General features: G+C 37.1%; 1 protein-coding gene across 14 annotated transcripts in view; it reads right to left on the bottom strand.

Moving 5' to 3' along the window:
- Positions 1-19,452, bottom strand: part of NCKAP5 (NCK associated protein 5) — a 656,435-nt gene that overhangs the window by 11,124 nt on the left and 625,859 nt on the right. The window lies entirely within an intron of this gene.

Genomic DNA, 19,452 nt, shown 5'->3' with positions numbered 1-19,452 from the left:
TTGGACAATCTCTTGCCCATCCCCAAATTATTATCTTCATAACATCTGATGATGCCCCTGTATCGCACCATCTTACATTGGTCTGCTCCGAATAAAATGCTGTAAAATGGGTGCAACCTTCCAACCATTTGCTTCATCCACAGATAAGATGGAACAGGACTTCTTTAACTCTTCCTGTCAGGCTCTTATATTTTTTTTTCTCTTTCATTTGAAAGTGATTACTTATTAAAAGTGAGAGAAGAAAACTATGGATAATGAATATTAGGGAGCCACTCCCTTTTCATTATTGACACCTTTGTATGCTGCTACTGTGCACAATCAAGAGAAACTTCCTGCTCATTTTTATTGAATAATTTATTTGAACAAAAAGTAAAACTGGGTTACTTGTCAATTCCATAATCTAGATATCTGACAATGCATACAACAATATTATCTATTCTGGAGAAGTGAGAAGCCATTGAAAATGTTTGATTTCCATGCAACTTAGCTTATTTTCTTCTCCGTTATCTTTTGACTGTCAGTACTTCTATTCTAAGTTGTCTCTACTACATGCTAGTAACTATCGAGAAAGTATAATTATGCATTATGTCTTCCAGCAGAAGACCTATTATCCACACTTCTATGCATCATCGCACACCAGTGTCATCCTTGAATCCCATAATTGTCCAAAATTTGGCATCATTTCTCAGCTAGGTTTTTTTTTAATGTCATACTATCAAGATCTCATTTAGCTAAATGAAATAAAGGGCATAGTGGATGAGGAAAACCTCACAGTTAAGAATTGTAAAATCACCTCATGGAAGCATCAAATTGAATATTATAGCTAAGGTATAAACAGTGTTTGAACTTTTTCTCCCTTTAAAATGTAACTTTAAATAATAAGTAAAGTCTTTATTTTTCTTATATATTGTGGGAAATTTTCTCTTTTTTGAGCATAGGATAATTTTTAAAATAATCTTTTGCTGCTTGAGCAAAAATCCCAGGATTATTTTTCCTGAAGCAGGCAATGTTCTTCTCAACAGAGCTCTATCATAGTCTTAAGATAAATAATGAGAGGGCCTTTGTTTTCTGCCTGAAGAAAAAAATATGAACTGTTTGGGAAATTGATTTGATCATTATTTTTAAAAGAAAACTGTTTATATTTAGAAGTATATTACGTTTATCTAAGGCATTACCATTTAACAAAACTCTATAAGGAAAAACACCTCTTTATGTTACTTGATATTCTGGTTTCAGAAAAAAAAAATACAACAATCTCCCACCTATCAAGGACAATTTTTGTTGCAGTGGGTAGAGTGGAATAGGGGATAATGAATTGCATGTGAGAAAACAACTCATTAATATCTGCTCTGAATGGATCCTATCTGTTAAGCTTAAACAAAATACTTATTAATGAATGAAGCTGTGAAACTGAGAAATACAATCACCTGAATTTTGATTGTTTAATAATATGAAAGAAAGGTGTTGAAGCAACGAGCCTTTTTTGCTTAAAACCAAAGAACTGCAATCCAGTTCTATCACCTGGTACAGGAGTGCCAAACTGATGGCTGGTGGGCCGGATGCATCACACGCAGGCCATGCCCACCCTGGCAAAAAACATCATAGATACATCACATGACGTGATCGAGTTCGACACCCGTGGAAGAATTGGCATCCATTCATAGTGTGGACTTTTGCTTTGGGCATCCTGCTATCTATTGTGAGGCTTTATGAGGTTTGCCCAGAACAGATTTGGGATATGCAGCAGAATACTGAAAAATGAAAGTAAAAGTTCGTAAAAATAAGGTTAGAAGATTACTATACTTTGGGAAGAAACTAAGTTAATCTAACTGGCAAACAATAGCATGGCCACAGTTATCTTAAATAGTGATTATGATGAAGGTAATGATAAAATAAAATACTATGTAGCAAATACAAAATAATAGATAGTAAAATACTATGCAGGAAATATAATTTTCTGTATTTGACCAGATATAAAAACTGAATGTAGCCTCTAAATTCATTAGAAACAGCAATGCTTGTGATTAATGCTTCTGATTTTACCTAAATAAGGTTTAGGACTCACCTACAGAGTAAGATGTTAAGTCCCAACGCATACAGCCTAGAACTGCATCATCAATGCATTAAAGTTTCTGAACTGAGTGAAATGATTTGGTAAGGAAGTTTATGCAACCCATCTTTCTGCCCCCCCCCCCACTTCTGAAGCTCAAGTCTTCTGAAATACTCTTCAGTTACTATTCTCTTTTGCATAGTGGAGGCTGTGTTGCTTAGTCTCTAATGGATGTTTTGCTGTTTCTCACTGCAGCCCTGCAGGATATTGCTTCCATTGTTTTGAGAGGCACAAATGGGGCCGGTGAGTGGAAGGGTGGGAAGGGGGGGGGGACAGGGAAATAGGAGGTGTTCCAGTGTCTTTCTGTTTATACATCCGAATAATGTGACATTTTACAATATAGTCATACAACATTTTGTTTTTTTTTCTTATTATTTCTAGGTTGCTTTGAGTGGATGTATACAGATGAATTTTAGATTCGCCTATTAGTTTAACAAGAGCCAGGCTAATTTTTTGGTGAGTGGGAGGGCTCAAGTCACAGGATTGCAGTGGATGCTGTCTGATAGAAAAGGGAGAGGAACTGAGTTTTGACAGTTCCTTTCTTCCCCTGCAGTATCTCTCATGCCATTCAAGAGAATGCTCTGTAATTTATATGAAAGTTTGCCATTTCCCTAATTCTGTTTTGGCCTAACATAACTAGGGCACTCATTTGCAGAAATTGGCAAGAACTGACTGAGCGCTTCCCTTTCTCCCTGACATCCAGTAGAAGGTCTGAACTCACCCCAGAGTTTTAATTTCTGTAAAGTACACTGAATAATTAACAAAAGGATATTTAAGCATTAAAATCAAATAAATAAAGTATGTTTAATATTTGAGCCTTTATTAAAATCTATATCTGCCTACCGTAAGTAGTATCAGCTTTTAAATATCAAATAGTGTAAGCTGCCAAAAATGTTATAAGTTAGTTTGACATTTTATTGCTGTTCCTGCTTTTGTACAGTATCTGAGTTTTCAAATGAATTCTACAATATCCATCTCTAAATCAGCATTTTTTTGAAATAACATTCAGGCACTATTTCTAGTATGCATTTACATCCTCTTTCATTCTATTTGTTTCTCAGGCAATGTAAAATAAATTTAAGATAATACAGGTAAAATGGTAATAAAGCACAGAGTAATATTACATTCAGTATATTACAAATCTAATACTACTGGGATGCTACAGATAATGAAATTCTGTCAACAATATTCCTCCCAAGCATTGCTCTCTTCTTACTTTTTAGGATTTTCAAGTTGTTTTCATATTGTATCTGTTGCATCATGTGTTATGTCAAAATATATATACTAGTGGATCACATAGCACAGAACTTTTCAACCTTTTCACCCATTGTACCACTTTTAGGATATGGCAATATCTGAGTACCACCAGTCGTCTAGCAAGGTGTCAAAAACTTGATGACTAAAAAAAAAAAAAGGAAAAAAGTGATAAAGTACAGGTAGTCCTTGACTTAACAGTTCGCTTAGTGACTATTCGAAGTCACAATGGCACTGAAAAAAGTGCCCCCAAGCCACAGCCGAGCAAGACACCTGCCTGCCCACCTGGCAGTGCTCTTCCTCCTGTCCGAGGTTTTCATTGTTGTGAGAATTGGCAGCAGGGGTGGGGTGGGGGGTGTTTGGTTTTTATTCCCCCCGTCTGCTGAGTGGTTGCAGCAGGTTTTGGTCACTTCACATGACACTGTGACTGTCATAAATATGAATCAGTTGCCAAGCATCTGAATGTAAATCACAAGACCCTGGAGATGCTGCAACATTCCAGCTGATCGACGCTTCTTCTGGGCTCAGCAGAAGCGCCAGGATCAGCACCGAGCTCGAGCTGGAGCCTGGCGCTGATCCTGATGCCCTGACAGTCCTGAAGAACTGCTGATCTTGGCGCTTCCGCTGAGCCCTGACAGCCCTGCAGCTCCAGCCATCTCTCGCTCAGGCTTGTGCAGTGGTTCAGCTCATTCCCCTCCCCCACTACCACATTTGTGGGATGGTCGCGTACCACCTGCCAGGTGCCAGTGTACCACAGGTGGTACCCGTACCACTGGTTGAAAAGCCCTGACATAACAGATACACTGAGCAGTTACAAGTACTTTGGTATTCCACAGTCACATGGGAACCATGATGTAGCGGCTAGGAAGACAGCAACGTCCAAAAACCACCAAAGAATCAGTCAGGTCCTGAGGGGCCAGCTCAATGGGAAGAACAAGATCAATGCCATCAACATGTATGTTCTGCCAGTCATCAGACACTCTGTTGGTATAGTGAGCTGGCCAAAGGTCATGGAAACTGCTGAAAATCTGTATGTACAGAGGTTTCCACCGCAAGTCCAAAATGCAGAGAGTACACCAGCGGGAAAGAGGGGAGTCAGGTTGTGGTGAGCGTCAAAGCCACTGTCATGGATGAAACCTGGAGCACATCAATAAGATGGCACCCAAAGAGAATGCCTGAAGCAGCAGCAGATGTAGGAGGAAGATCAAGCAGAGGAAGTGCCATGGAAAGACGAGACCCTGCATGGGATGTACCATCAACAGTGGAGATAGCAGACATTGGGAAATCCTACCAGTGGTTGGAAAAGATTGGACTAAAAGATAGTACTGAGGTATTGATCATAGCAGCACAAAAATAAGCACTAAACACCATATCCATAGAAGTAGGGGTCTACCGCAGTAGGCAGGACTCGAAGTGCAGGCTCTGCAGAAGCCTAGATACAGTCCAACACGTGGTTGGCAGGAATAGCCTATACACTAAACAACACAATCAAATAGGTAGCATTGTGTACAGAATATGAGCTAGAACCTTCTAGGTTTAGATGGGAGGTCCCACAAAGATTGTGGAAAATAAGAAAGCTAAGATCCTATGGGACTTCCAGATCTAGACAGACAGGCAGGTACTGACCAATCAACCAGACATCGTAGTAGCAGACAAGTACCAAAAGAAGCAGTAATGATAGATATAGCAGTGCTATGTGACAGCAACATCAGAAAGGAGTGTGAGAAACTGGAAAAGTACTAGGGCCTGAAGGAAGAACTGGAGAGCCAAAGTAAAGGCCAAAGTGTGGTGAGAGTACTTGGGACTGTGACTCGTAAGCTGAGAGAGTGGCTCCAACAGATCCCACGAACTACATCAGAGCTCTCTGTCTGGAAGAATGCAGTGCTAAGAACAGCTAAGATACTATGCAGAACTCTCAAACATCCAGGCCTCAGGTAGAGGCCCTGAGGTTGAGGAACACACAGACCACCCATAGAGAACAATTTGTAATCATGAGACAGTATTATCTAAATATATTGGAGGGATAAATACAAGATTTATATGCAGACTTAATAAACAGGCTGCATGGGAACAATAAATTTAAAGAAAAATGTGAGATATGCTGGTGCATGCCAACTATATGAAACATCTGAATTAATGAATGTACAAATTTCATGAGAGTCTTTAATAATGTTTTTAGCTACTGTGCAACTACTATGGGTGGCATTTGTACCAATTGGTGATGCAGCGTACAGCTTTCTAGTACAGCTGTGGTGCAAGAGAAAATGAGATGTGGAAAAGATGTTCTCTCATGGCGGGAACTCTTGCTTCAGCTTGCCTCCTGGGGCTCTGCCCACCCAACTTAAGTCAACGCTCAATGCCAGCTCGTTACCTTTTCACAAGTTTCATCAAGTTGCTTTGGCTAACAAGGTGCGTAGCATATAAATTAATATTTTTTAAAAAATTAAAACCGCCAAAGTAAAAACTGACATTCTATTGCATCATGCTACCATTTCACCATGCTTAAATTGAGCAGTTACTGTTGTGGCGAAAGGTTGGTTCACTGTGAAAACAACTGTAGTACTGCAAGGATAAGATACTTGCTGAATGTCTGACAGTCATTCAATTCATAGTTACCTCAAAGGTGCTTTCTGTCTTCAAAAGACAACTGGACTGTTTTACTCCTTGAGGAAAAAGAAGAAAACATTTCACTGCTCATCCAAGAAGCCTCATCAGTTCTGATGGTAGGGGGAAAGAAGGAACTGCTAGATGCCAATTTTAGTGTACATTATCAGTTGTAAGAATTATTCTCTAAATACTGACTATGCAGAACTCTGTGGCAATGTTAAAGACACTTGTGGAAATATGTGCATATGTGCTAATGTGCATTTGTGAGTGAATTTGGTAACTATGAGGCAGTGCCCTATGGGTCTCCAGATGCTGAATTACAATGTCAGCCCCCTTTACATTTGGCTGCAGGTCTCCCACCCCTGAAAAATCAAACCTCTCTTTAGCTTAGAAATACATTTCTGAAGGTTTTTTTTATACTTGACAAAAGTATGACCCCCTATTAGTCAATTTCAAAACTGTAGCTCTATCTGCAGATACCAGTTGGACCTTTTTAATAAGGCTTTAAAGCTTTAAAACTTTACTATAATTGGTCAATAACAACCTACATAAATATTTTGAGTGCGTACCTGCTTGTTATAAAGTTGTATACCCTTCCACAATCACAGCATGAATACGACCTATTTATAACAAATTTAAAAAGTATACACTGTGGAGATAATCTGTCAGCAATGCTATTATCATTCTGAGCTCTTTCATTTTTTTCCAGACCAAAGTTGCTCTTTCTGGTGCCAGGTAAAGTATGAATATCCACATGCACAACTGGATGTTTGCAAAGGAAGATCTCTGAAATCATTCAGAAGTAAGCAAGAACACAGGAATAAAACCTAGTATTTCCTTCCTTCCCCCTTTCTTATTTTTTATATGTTAGTCTACATAGAGCATATAAGAATGTCTAACAGAGGAATGCTTTCCAAGAAGAGGGAATGTTTAGAGATGACTCAATCTTTGGAATATGCTGTGTTAGATTGTTTTATTGGGGATGGTGGGGGCGCTTGAATGATTTTTTATGGAGGAAATGCAACCAAAGACCTTTCCTGACTTATGTCTAATCATCTTCATGATATTGTCCTTTCTCATGAGGGAAAGAGGCTTAAAATATGCCAGCACTTTCCTCCTTGTTCCAATAACATCAAGGACAGCCTCAAAGTGTGCAGAATCTGTTATGCTTTGCTACTCAATATGTCAGAGGCAAAGTCAGGTGAACAGTAGCAAGCAAGATTGGAGAGGCACTTATTGGCTGTTACAGCCTGATGAGGGCATATCCTCTCTCCTCCAGTCAACCTTGTGTGATGACATTCTGCTGTCGTTTCCTTCAAGAGATGGAGACAGCAGTGCATGAGACAAAGAGAACTACTTGCTGGGGTTTCAGTTAGCATAACAGTAAAATATTATAACAACAAAATGGTGCAGTAGGATGAAATAACACAGAAACTATAGGACCAAGCCCCCACCCCATTCCAACTGCCTCCCAAACAGAGCTGAGAAGAATTTGGAAGCCAGCATCTGTTGTCTGTATAAAGAAAGAAAAGTAAGAGAATCCTGCTTGTGACTCAGCTCCTTTCATGACTTTAATCTTTTCTAAAGAAAACAAACAAACACACAAACAACCTTTATTCAGTTTGGGTTATGACCGATTCGTCTGGAAAAGGAAGAGCCTCAACATCTGTGTTTGACAGATTTTCTCCCTATCAACTGGTAAGTGTAAAAGAGGGAGGCCATCAAAGTTGAAGAATTATCCAATTGCTTTGTTGATCTTACATTGTACATGCAACATCAAGATAAACACCAGCATTGTTATAACTGAAGTAATATTGATAATATAGGCAGTCAGTAAAACAAGTATTATGCTAGAATAATTCCTGACCAACTCAAGGAAGAATGGAGAGCACCTTCACTCAGCATCAGGAAAGGCAGAAAAAGCAAAACTTTGGTACTGTGTTATATAATTTCCAATCCAATATTCCAATGCTGCTATAAGCCATATGTACAAATAGGTTCCCAAAACAATAACAAATTAAAATTAAACAAGCATAGAGGCCACAATTTAAGGACCCTTGACATGGGCATTTGAAAATCTTGCATTCTGTCCAGTTTAATGCTCAAATGGCCTCTGCCTGCTCAGTAACATATTTGAATAGATAGTCTTTATTATATGCAATCTGTGCTAGCCACACATTTAAGTGCCAAAACAATTGGGAACGTGGCAAGCCTTTATATAAATGTACACTTTTCAGATAAATGTTCTATTTTGCCATTTCTTCTGTATATCTATTCAGAATGTAGTTGGTAAAATATATGCATGGAGTGTTCCTTCCCAAAATTAATTTTATCAGGACTTTGCAGCTGCATTCATTCCTACATCCATGAAAACTGTTTCCACAATTGAAACAGATGGATACCCTTCCATGTATTTAAAAATACACAAAATAACATATTCCCTGTGAGTTTGTGGCTGCCTAGGTAATGGCCAAAGGATAAAATCGGAATAATTATAAGAAAAATGTTTTTTTTTAGTGCTATCGTATTGTTAAACCAATTAATGGCTCTTAATATTGTAACAGCAAAGTAGAAAATAAATGCCCTGAAGATTATTTCATTTTATGTGGTTTGAATCTGATTAGCGGTCAGTTCTGATAGGCAAAACCATGTGGGAACAGTAATCAAGGTTTTTCCTCTGCAGCTCTCTAACAACTGGAAAAAACTCTTGGCTCTTGTCCCAAACGATGATAGGATATTAACCTAAAATCTAATTAATCTATGAATGAATTATGGGACCAAAAATACACTACGTTATAATCAATTTTAAGTGAGTTCCTAAGAGAAGATAAGATGAAGAAAAAGCTGTAAAATTACCAGAGGTTGATATATTCTGTTTATATGACTGATGATTTTTAAGGGGATAATTTTACAATCCATCAAACTTTTGTCAGCTCGAACATCATGCTGCCAAGCATATGCAGTAAATTAATTTTCAGATTTACATATTTATTAAAAATCTTATTGAAACCAGCAAGAAATGAGCTATGTTTGAATAATAAAAGAATGTGTTATTCTATTGAATACAAAAGCCAGCAATGAATATACACTACTTCGTTCTCTTCCTATAAAGACCTTATAATCAGGCAATAATCATATAAAATGCTATCTGAATTACCAAACAAACAATTTATTAAGATGCCCAATCAAATTAATACTTAAGAGTCTAATAAGAGAAGTCAATCTGTAAATAGGGATCAACTTTATAGCATACCATATTTTTTCCAGCTATCCAGAAACCATTGCTATCCTCAGAAACACAAAAGGAAATGAAGCAAGAAAAGTACTCTTAAATATTAATTTTAAAAATTTGTATGCAAAATGGTATTTTATTGCCTGATCTGGCCTAACCTGTGGATGAGATTAAATGTATATTTCCCTCTTCACCTATGCTATCATTGCCATATTGTACTACTTTATGGATGAAAAAAATTCTCGATTAATTGTTTTTTTATTCCATCACCAAGCATTTGTATTGTGGATCCATTTATATCATCAACCATAACACACAATCATCTGTACCACCATTCAGCCATCTCCAAACAATAGATTATTTCCTAAAATATATCAAATGCACCATTATTATATTGTGTCCATGATCAAGCCATACAGATATTTGGAAGCAATATCCTTCTGATCAATACGTATAGTGCCAAAAGAGAAGGGGAAAAAGCACACCTATTTCCCACTATGTCCTGTTTGGAAAGTTTCCTAGGAGCAAACAGCCTGAATTGGAACAGAATTATATTGAGTTATGATGAGAATCAGTGAAGTAATTTTTACCTGTTCTTCCAGAAATTTCATGTTCTTCTGACAGCTACTTAAATGAACCTATGTTGCATCGGTGGCCATCTCAAAGAGCATGAGACGACTGCTAGCATTTCCATAGCACATCAAAATGGGTAAGCAGTGGATTAGTAGGCAGGGAAATGTGAAGTAGATAATTAAAGTAAGGGGGGAAAACATATTAAATATAATGTCCAGTCCCAGTAATTCTTGGCAGCCCATTTTAAGCATAAAAAAAATTAAGTTTCTTTTAAGTGTTGGCCATTTTAATTTGTACCAATAATTCAAGAGTTTACCTAGCACGTGTCCTGCAGAGAAAGTGTAACAATAATTAAATCTGTTTATTTATTTAAAACATTAATGTAGCCACTAATCATAGAGTCTAGCTGGCTCCCAAATGGTGAACGCTGAGCAAAAAGATTATTTCCTGGGGTAATTTTCTTGTAAATTTGGGAAACATTGATTTGAAGCACTGTCTCAGTTCAGCATTCGAAGAGAAGGCCAGCTACTGTTTCTGGGAGAACCAAATTAGTGATTGGATATTCTTCCACAGGAAGAAATGGGAAAACATAAACTGTTCTTTTATGAAAAAGAATATAAGCACTTCTTTCCTTTTTTTAAAAAAAAAACTATGCTACCCTCCAAAGAATAGTAAGTCTTGTAAAATCCTAAGCATGTCTCCTCAGAAGTTCTCTTCCTCATGCCACTTACTTCACATATACAGTATGCGTATTTCATCTCTTACCTAAGAAAAATAGCACATGTTTGCTTTTCTGTACAAGAAAAGAATTGGACATTAAAATAGAAATGTGCTAGAAAAGGAAGATTTGGAAATTGCAATTTCCCCTATAGTACGTGGCGTAAGAAGAATAGAGAGCCAGGCAATTAGGCTGGGTGGGTCACACCTCTCCTCTCTCCTTTTTACTCTTCCCTGTTAAGCCAATCCCAAAGATCTAAAAGAAGCAACTTCTTTGCAAAGCATTCCAACACTAAACTACCCATTCACTGTAGTACAGTACACAATATCCACAGTACCCACTGTGTTCTTACAATGTTCCCTCTGCCCTGCTGCGGCAACAGCAATAGCAGAGGGATAATGTGCTTGCAATAATGAAAGCAAAATGAAACTTGGTATAAAGACAACTCCAATGGCAGAAACAACTGCTGCAGATCAACAGTGGCAATTGTTGCTCCTCAGCTTTCAAGTGGGTGAATCAGTACTTTGCCACCAGGTATCCACACTAGAAGCACAGTCTATGCAAATGCAAACCTCATCTGACCTACCCACTCATTGCCCAGATATAGCTTCGCAAAGGCTAAGCAAGATGGCAAGTTACATCTTCTCTGGCTGTACTAAGTGCTTCCTCTATTCTTCTCATGGCTTCTTTCCCAGGCAAATGAAAGCAAATTATCACGGCAGAGATGCTTGGGGGAGTGCTCTTCACAGCTGCAGACTATGGCAGATAACAGGCAGATCAGGTAGGCCAGGAAAAGACCCAGAACGCTTGCCAAGTCCCTCAAATGACAGAAATTGAAAAGCTTTGAAATCTATCAGAGGTATTCATATTAATAATTTCCTTTATCAGAAGATACTGCTAAATAATAATAAGAAATAACAAAGGCATCAATTGGAAGTGACAACAGTGGTGGTATTTTGAAATTCACAACCATTTTACTAAACACATACAGGTAGTACTTGCTTAACAACCAATCTTTTTATAACAGTTTGAAGTTATGATGGTCACCGAATGGGTGCTTTATGGCTCATAAAGCACATCTGACCATTGTAAATGATCATGCCACCCCCTGTGGTCACATGACCCCATGTCAGGCATCTCAGCTTTACAACTCTTCTTGACATTCCACACTCACGTGACCATGCTCCACAATGATTTTGGCCAGTTTCAGGGGAAAAGCACCCATTCAAATGAATGGGTTCATTTAACAATTGCAGCAAAAAGGCCATAAAATTACTTCTGGTTACATGGGTGCCTCAGCTTATGGCCATAATTCCAAGTTCAATTATGGTCATAAATTGAGGATTACCTGCATTGCCTTAAACATTCATTCTACTCTTAGTGGGTATGATGGGTCTTGAATTGGTTAAAGTTAACTGAATTGGTTTATCAAATTATTAATACTGATAACTTTAGGGCTAAAAAGAATTGCAGAGCAGCCCAGATTTAAAGGGGAAAAGATGTTTTGGAGTTCAGTTGGATTTGCATGTCATACCTATCACCACTTCCCTAATTTAAACATATCTTTTGCTAGGAAATGATACGGTCCTGAAACATCCTTGCTCTTTGAATCTTGCTGTATATGATGCGTAGCCTTTTTTAAGGGCAACTAAGAATACAATTCAGCATTTATTCAATTCTTTTGCCTAAAATAGAGCTAATCCGTAATATGACAAAAGTTCTTTTTGCTTTACATGTTGACTTCATTTGAATGATTTTGAGATATTAGAAAGCTTTAGAGTTATGCAGGACTTTGGATTCAAAGGGAAAAGAGGGCTTCCATTATCAGCCACTCCTAAACCCAAATAAAGCATGATCCTGGGAAAAATTACAGCTGCTTTAAAGGACTGCCAGAAAATGTTGTGTGACTGCCCATGTGTAAATGTACAATAGTTGTTATGGCTGGTATTTATCCTGTGTTATTCCAGAAAATCAGCACCATAAACCTCATGGTCTTCAACATGCCATTGGAGGCCTGCTTTCTTGGCTCAGAATGCAAACTAATGCCTGGTCCTAATATTGACATTCATACGTTCACCATAAAACAGTTCTCTGACAGGTACCTTTGGAAAGAAGATAGAGGTTTTTATGGATCCTAGTCACATCACCTCCCCACCCATTTTTCTTGGCTTGGTTTGCTTTCATGACTCAGCTGTAAGAAGCTAAATCCACACCAGTACAGCTGGCTCACTCAGGACCAAGACCACAGACCAAATTGGCTTCCTCAGTCATGATCACCTACTGTATATGTTCTATTTTGAACTGATCTGGCATACTCAATTTACACCTCCCAGAAGGAACAAATAATTGTTAATGAAGGTTTACCTAAACCATATGAGATACAAAAAGAAACAAGACAGGGTTGTCATTGTCTCCTCTTTTGTTTATTTTAGTTTTAAAAATATTGAATTGGAGACATAAGACAAGATGAAGGGATTAAGGGCATACAGATTAAAAAAAAACTTTATAAACTAAGCTTTTGATGGCTTGATGCTTGTTTTGGAGGATTGTTTAAAGGGAGCTGAAATTTTAATGGCAAATTAAAAGAATCTGGTGTACTTGCAGACTTTAAGATCATTGAACAGAAGACAACGATGTTGACAAAAATATGAAGAAACAAGATCAAATAGACATGGTGAATAAAACATGTCTTAAGGTTGAGAACAAGATAAAATACTTGGGCATTAATATGACAAACATGAACTGTATGTTGTTTCAAAATAACTATTGTATGTTAAGACTTGGAATGAAATTTAAAAAAAGATGTGTTAAACACAATTGTCACTGTTGGGGAAAATTTATTTGATTAAGATGGATGTCCTGCCTAAAACATTATTTTTATTTCAGACAACACCTGTTTGAAAATGCTTATCTTTCAGAACATAAGAAGGTTCAGAGGATACCAAGTATCCAACAAGTCAACCCTGAGTTAACTATATTTTCCACTATGATAATTACCCTAATTAAATATCTGTCTGCATGAACTTCAGATTTACATAGGTATACAGAAAAATGGATGAAAGCTTTACAGAGGGATGATTCAAAGTTGAAATAAGGAGGAACTTCTTGCTTATAAGAGATATTAAACAATGGAAAAATCTGCTTCTTGGGCCATTCAGTCTCCAATATTGGATGTTTTTTAAGCAAAGGATGGACAGTCATTTGTTTTGGAAAGGCATAAGGATTCCTGCCCTGGGTAGGGGATTGGTCCCAATCCTATGATTCTGTGATAAGTAGAAGTCTATGTCAGATATCCAAGTGCAAAGCTTATCTGGATTGGGGGTGGAACACATACTTTTAGAATTAAATAATGGGTCCTACATCAGAAGTTATAGATTTAGGGGTTAGTCCAGTGCTTCTCAACCTTGACAATTTTAAGGCATGTGGACTTCAACTCCCAGAATTCCACAGCCAGCAATGCTGGCTGTGGAATTCTGGGAGTTGAAGTCCTCATGCCTTAAAATTGTCAAGGTTGAGAAACACTGGTTTAGTCCAATTAATTTAATTTTATATATCAGCCCTTGAAAAGGACTATGTATCATTTTTATAGCAACAAAATGATAGGAAAATAAAAGGAAAAGCTGGAGTGCTTATTAGTGAACAAATGTAATCTATAGTCTAGAAATACCCTTGGATGAACAACCTATGTATAACAAAGTAAACTTAATATTTGCCAACCAGGTCAAGTTTATATTAGTCATGGGATGTAACCCATCTGGCCTAATCTAGAAGAAAATGAGAAATACAAAACAGTGAATGCAGGGAAACAAATTGTTCTTTTCAGAAACAAGATGCCTCCTGCCTTTTTTTTTTGAAAATTAGAAATAAAAAGGAAAAAGAAAAACCAAGAAGGATAAACTCATGACTGGCAGGAAGAAACAAGGCAGTAAAAGTTTTATACTCCTGTCCAAGAAAGATTTCAAGGCCTTAAACATTTAGCTAATGTAACTTTTAATGTCAGAACACATACTGCATGTTTCATTCTTTTTCATACATGAAAAATGGTTTAACTTACAATTTTACACAAATTCAACAAAACCTAAAAAAAAAATGTCTCGATGAAGGAAGATATCCTTCCAGCTTCTTTTTTGCCTTAGAGCTGCTAAGAAACCATTCTGATAATTACAGATCAGATAAAATTCAGTTTTTTTCGAGTATGTTACTGAACATTAAATATAAGTACAATTGTCTACTGCAGTGGTTCTCAACCTGTGGGTCGGGACCCCATTTGGGGTCGAATGACCATTTCACGTGGGTCGCCAAACAAGGCTGTCCACCATTTTTTTCCTTTTCTTTGGCCACGCCCCTAGCACATGGTGATGTATAAGTGGCTAGGGGTCACGACAACATGGGGAACTGTATTATGGGGTCGCGGCATTAGAAAGGTTGAGAACCACTGGTCTACTGGAAATGTTTCCACATTGACACTTCCCTTCCTTAAGTGAATACAGAAAGCTACACTGAATCCTTTCCCACAAAATTCTACTTCTTATGTATTTTAAACTATTTCTTCTTCTTTTCTTTAAATGCAGAATATCAAACCAGTGTTTTCAAAACTATAGTCCATAGATCAGTACTGGTCCATGCAAATATCTAGGTCAGTGCTCCCCCAACCCTTTCCCTTCATTATCCAAAATTGCTTCTCAGAAAGTCCTTTTTTACCCAATGTAGGTAAAACAGTTCAAAACAATTTAAAGGTCCCAGTTGCAATTGGGTAAAGGTTATTTGTTGTTACCCAAATAAAGATCACTTTTACCCAATTCTGGTCACTTTACCCAGGTATGATCTGAATCTTTAAGAAATATGAAAACATTCATTCTTTCCTCCAACCAGAGCACTGCATCCGTAACTGCCTGCATTCTGCTCAGAGGGGGAAAAAGAAGCTTTGACCTAACAATGAAGCTTAGCAGGTTTTTGGTTTTTTTTAAACTTACCTTTGCATGTATCATTTTGTGCATTTTTGGATACAAAAAAAAACCCCTGAAAAAAAATGCTCCCTAGCTACATACAGTTTGTGAAGCACTGATTTAAACTATGCCTTTTCTAAGTTGCAAGTCAAGAGATAGAGATAAACCTTTACTGCCTTGGTTTTGTGGAATACATAAAGCCAGCCTGTATCTTTGCTTGCTTTGTGCTATAATTGTGGCAGTCTTTCCTCTCAGATTCCATACCCCAAATTTTGAGAGGAATACTGTACTTCCCCTCTCTTCTAGTAATCTGGAAAAATGCATCCTAGTTCTGCTTTTTATTACAGGTAGTCCTCGACTTACAACAATTCGTTTCGTGACCATTCAAAGTTACAATGACACTGAAAAATGTGACTTATGACCGTTTTTCACAGTTATGACCTTTGCAGCATCCCCGTGCTCATGTGATCAAAATTCAGATGCTTGGCAACTGGTTCATATTTATGACGGTCACCCAGGACACTTCGCGACCTCCTGACAAGCAAAGTCAATGGGGAAGCCAGATTCACTTAACAACTGGGTTACTAACTTATCAGCTGCAGTAATTCAGTTAACAACTGCGGCAAGAAAGGTTGTAAAATGGGGCAAAGCTCACTTAACGATTTCTCATTTAACAACAGAAATTTTGGGCTCGGTTGTGGTTGTAAGTCGAGGACTACCTATACCGTGTGCTACTTTAACAATTCTGAAAGTCAACTACTGAGGCAGAGAGTGTGTTGAAACTACATGGTGAAACTCACAAAATCATACTAGAGTTCAAGTTTATGTGGGGTACAGAAAAATAACTAAATTTATATGATTAATGTAATTAATTCTTTATTCGGTACTGCCACTACATTTGCTTCCATAGTTATCACCGAAAAAAATCTATCAGAATAATTTAATAATACCTACAATTGACTTTAGTTTTAATATAAAATGCTATGATCTGCACACATTTGTCCCACAGAATTTTACTGCAGCTAAAGCAGTGGTTCTCAACCTTTCTAATGCCATGACCCCATAATACAGTTCCCCATGTTGTGGTGACCCCCAAGTGGGTGTGGCCACCAATAAGAGGGAGTAGGACAGCTAGGGAAAAGGGAAAAAATGGCGGACAGCGTGGTTTGGCGACCCCCGTGAAATGGTCGTTTGACCCCAAATGGGGTCCTGACCCACAGGTTGAGAACCACTGAGCTAAAGAGTACTGTTGCCTGACTTCTTCCAGTTGGTATTTTAAATTCCTTGGTTGTAGAGAGGTTATTCTCTTTCCGCCAAGAAATTTCCCTGAAACAGTTATCATTTGAGGATTAGTCTTTCGTTAGATTATTTCTTTCAATAGTGTCAGAAGGTTTACATGGATATTAACTCTACTATTTTCAACGGTGAAATAATTTTTTCCAGTAACTTCAGTGGTTTTTTTTTTAAATCAGGCACACAAATGATTGAATTTGCCCCTCTTCCCTTGTAACAAAATACCAAGTTACAAACAAGCTAGCAAATACCAAATGGGATGCCATCTGGTGCAATGAACAGAGTGTAACCAGTTCCCATGACTTCCAAAATAAAATCTGAAATGGATATTCATTAGATCCCTGAGTGGTTTGCAAAACTGCCTTACCACTGGAAGGCAATTACTTTTGACATTGATTGACTTAAGATAGTTTAAAAAGATTATTCCACAATAGCCAAAGCCTTAATTTGTTTGGATTGCTCTTCATGAGATTTTCTAGTATTTATACACATTACATGTGCTAACATTTATAAATGCATCTATCTTTATACACCAAAGCTAACACATACTGTATAAAAGGACAGAGGAAATCCTATGCAATCCTAGCAATGTACTATTTTATTTTATTGGTTGCTTAATTCTAATTAGTTCAGATTACTTTGCTTGTATAACAGAATACAGACACTTGGCGCATATTTGCACTGCAACTTGAAAAACACCTTTATATGATTGCATATAAAAATAAATGCAGAGGAATGGATTTATACCCCAAAATCTTCCAACAGACTTTTCAATATTTTTAGGACGGGATCAGGCAGGTAAGACTTATTTTCTTCATGTCACCAGGGCATCATTACAGATTCTGATATTATTTGGCTTGTAACTTTCAAAATTACTTAATATTACAGCTAAAACGCTTACATTTTTTGAACCAAAATTCAAAAACACTTATTCTCTAGCACATTTAATTTATTCTATTTATTAATTTACCATATTTATAATTATGCAACAATACATATAATTTCTATTATTTTTAAGGTATTCTAATAAATATAGAAATTTATTTCGCATTCTGTTTTTCAGTTCTATGAAGGTGTGACCTCCATCATGCCAGATATATAACCTCAGTAAAGTTTAATACTTCCTGTTATAAAAAAATTAATGCTGCTGATGTATTTCATTCCTCTCTGCCTGTTCTCACCTTGTTGCATTTTGTTTGATAGTTATTGAAATTTGAAGCCCTACATGACCATTACATTCTTGCCGTAAAAAGATTACAGATAATCATTGAGTTATGACCATTCATTCAGTGACCATTCAAAATTACAATAATGCTGAACAAGGGGACCAGTCTGTAAAGGATCTGTTTGTGAAGCTGAAGCTGTTGCAGTTGTCTCTATGGTCATGTGATCACAATCCAGACCCCTGGGTATCTAGCTTGCAATTACAACATTACAAGGAGCCACAGTCACCTGATTACCATTTGCATCCTTCCCTTCTACTTTCCAGAGGCAAAGCTAAGGAGAAGCTTTGCAAGTCCCTCCCTCCATTTTTTTGTCTGCTGTGGAATATGAGATCCACAGACTCTTGTACTCTATAATGTCCCCCACCTGCCCATAACCTCCACTGATCCATCCGCCCTTCACAGCACCTACCCATGGCAATTTCTAGCTCTGTAGTGCCTGCCTGCAGCATCCCTCCACTGTGGCACCCATGCAACTCTTTTTGCTTAACAAACCTAGTGATCCTGGGATTATGAGGCAACTGGGATTGCCAATGCTAACAAATGCAGTCCCATGATATCACACTTTACAACTGCATGACTTAGCAAAGGAAATTCTAGTCCCAACTGCTATCGTAACCTGAGGATTACCTGCATCTAAAAATTCACCAATTCTGATGGAAATCTATGAATAAAATCAAGAAGAAATAGCTGTAACTGTCATGGTCAAAATTTTCAATACACAGAGAAAATAACTGAATGTATGCTAGTTATCCTTAAAGTCTATTTTTGTAGTCTTGAATAAAGTGTAGAAAGGTGTTTTTTTTATTTCATATGCAGTTGAAATTTGGGAGAAACTGTAATCTTAAAAACTGAAAATCGCATTAAGAGTTTAAATTACATTATTAAAAATGAATAGCAATGCCTCCAATTATTTTCTTGTCAATATTCTCAACACTCAAAATCAGGGTCAATCTTTAACTGTTACAGAACAGGAGTTAGTTATGCAATGGATATCCAGCAAAATAATATCAATTATAATAAATTTAATGGTAAATGGTGTTCCAATATAGAAAGGTACCTGATGATATTTCAAAACAAGTCATATTAATGAGTTGGTAGAAGTCATTTAAACATTTAGAATTTGTAAAAAATTCAACTCTTAACAGCAAAAGTTTCTTTTATCATTATAAAAATAGTGAAAAGGTGCAGGTGATTAGAAAATGAAAGAAAGAAAGAAAAAGAGAGAAAGAAAGAAAGAAAGAAAGAAAGAAAGAAAGAAAGAAAGAAAGAAAGAAAGAACATAGGAATGTTAGTCTGTTCCAGATTCTGAATAAAGAAAAATATATGGGAAAATATTCAATATATAAGTACTGATTTGGCTAAAATTGTGCATTTTAATTTATTATTATAAGTGAATCAGTTAATAGATGTACTTGATTTTTGTTAAAATAACAATTTTTTAGAAGCTGGCCATAGCAACCAAAATTATTAGTCCAATTTTAACAGCTGGTGAT

This window comes from Crotalus tigris, unplaced genomic scaffold (assembly GCF_016545835.1).
Source record: "Crotalus tigris isolate CLP2741 ecotype Arizona unplaced genomic scaffold, ASM1654583v1 scf7180000024374.3283719, whole genome shotgun sequence".
NCBI lineage: Eukaryota > Metazoa > Chordata > Lepidosauria > Squamata > Viperidae > Crotalus > Crotalus tigris.
This window is presented reverse-complemented; position numbering and strand designations above follow the sequence as displayed.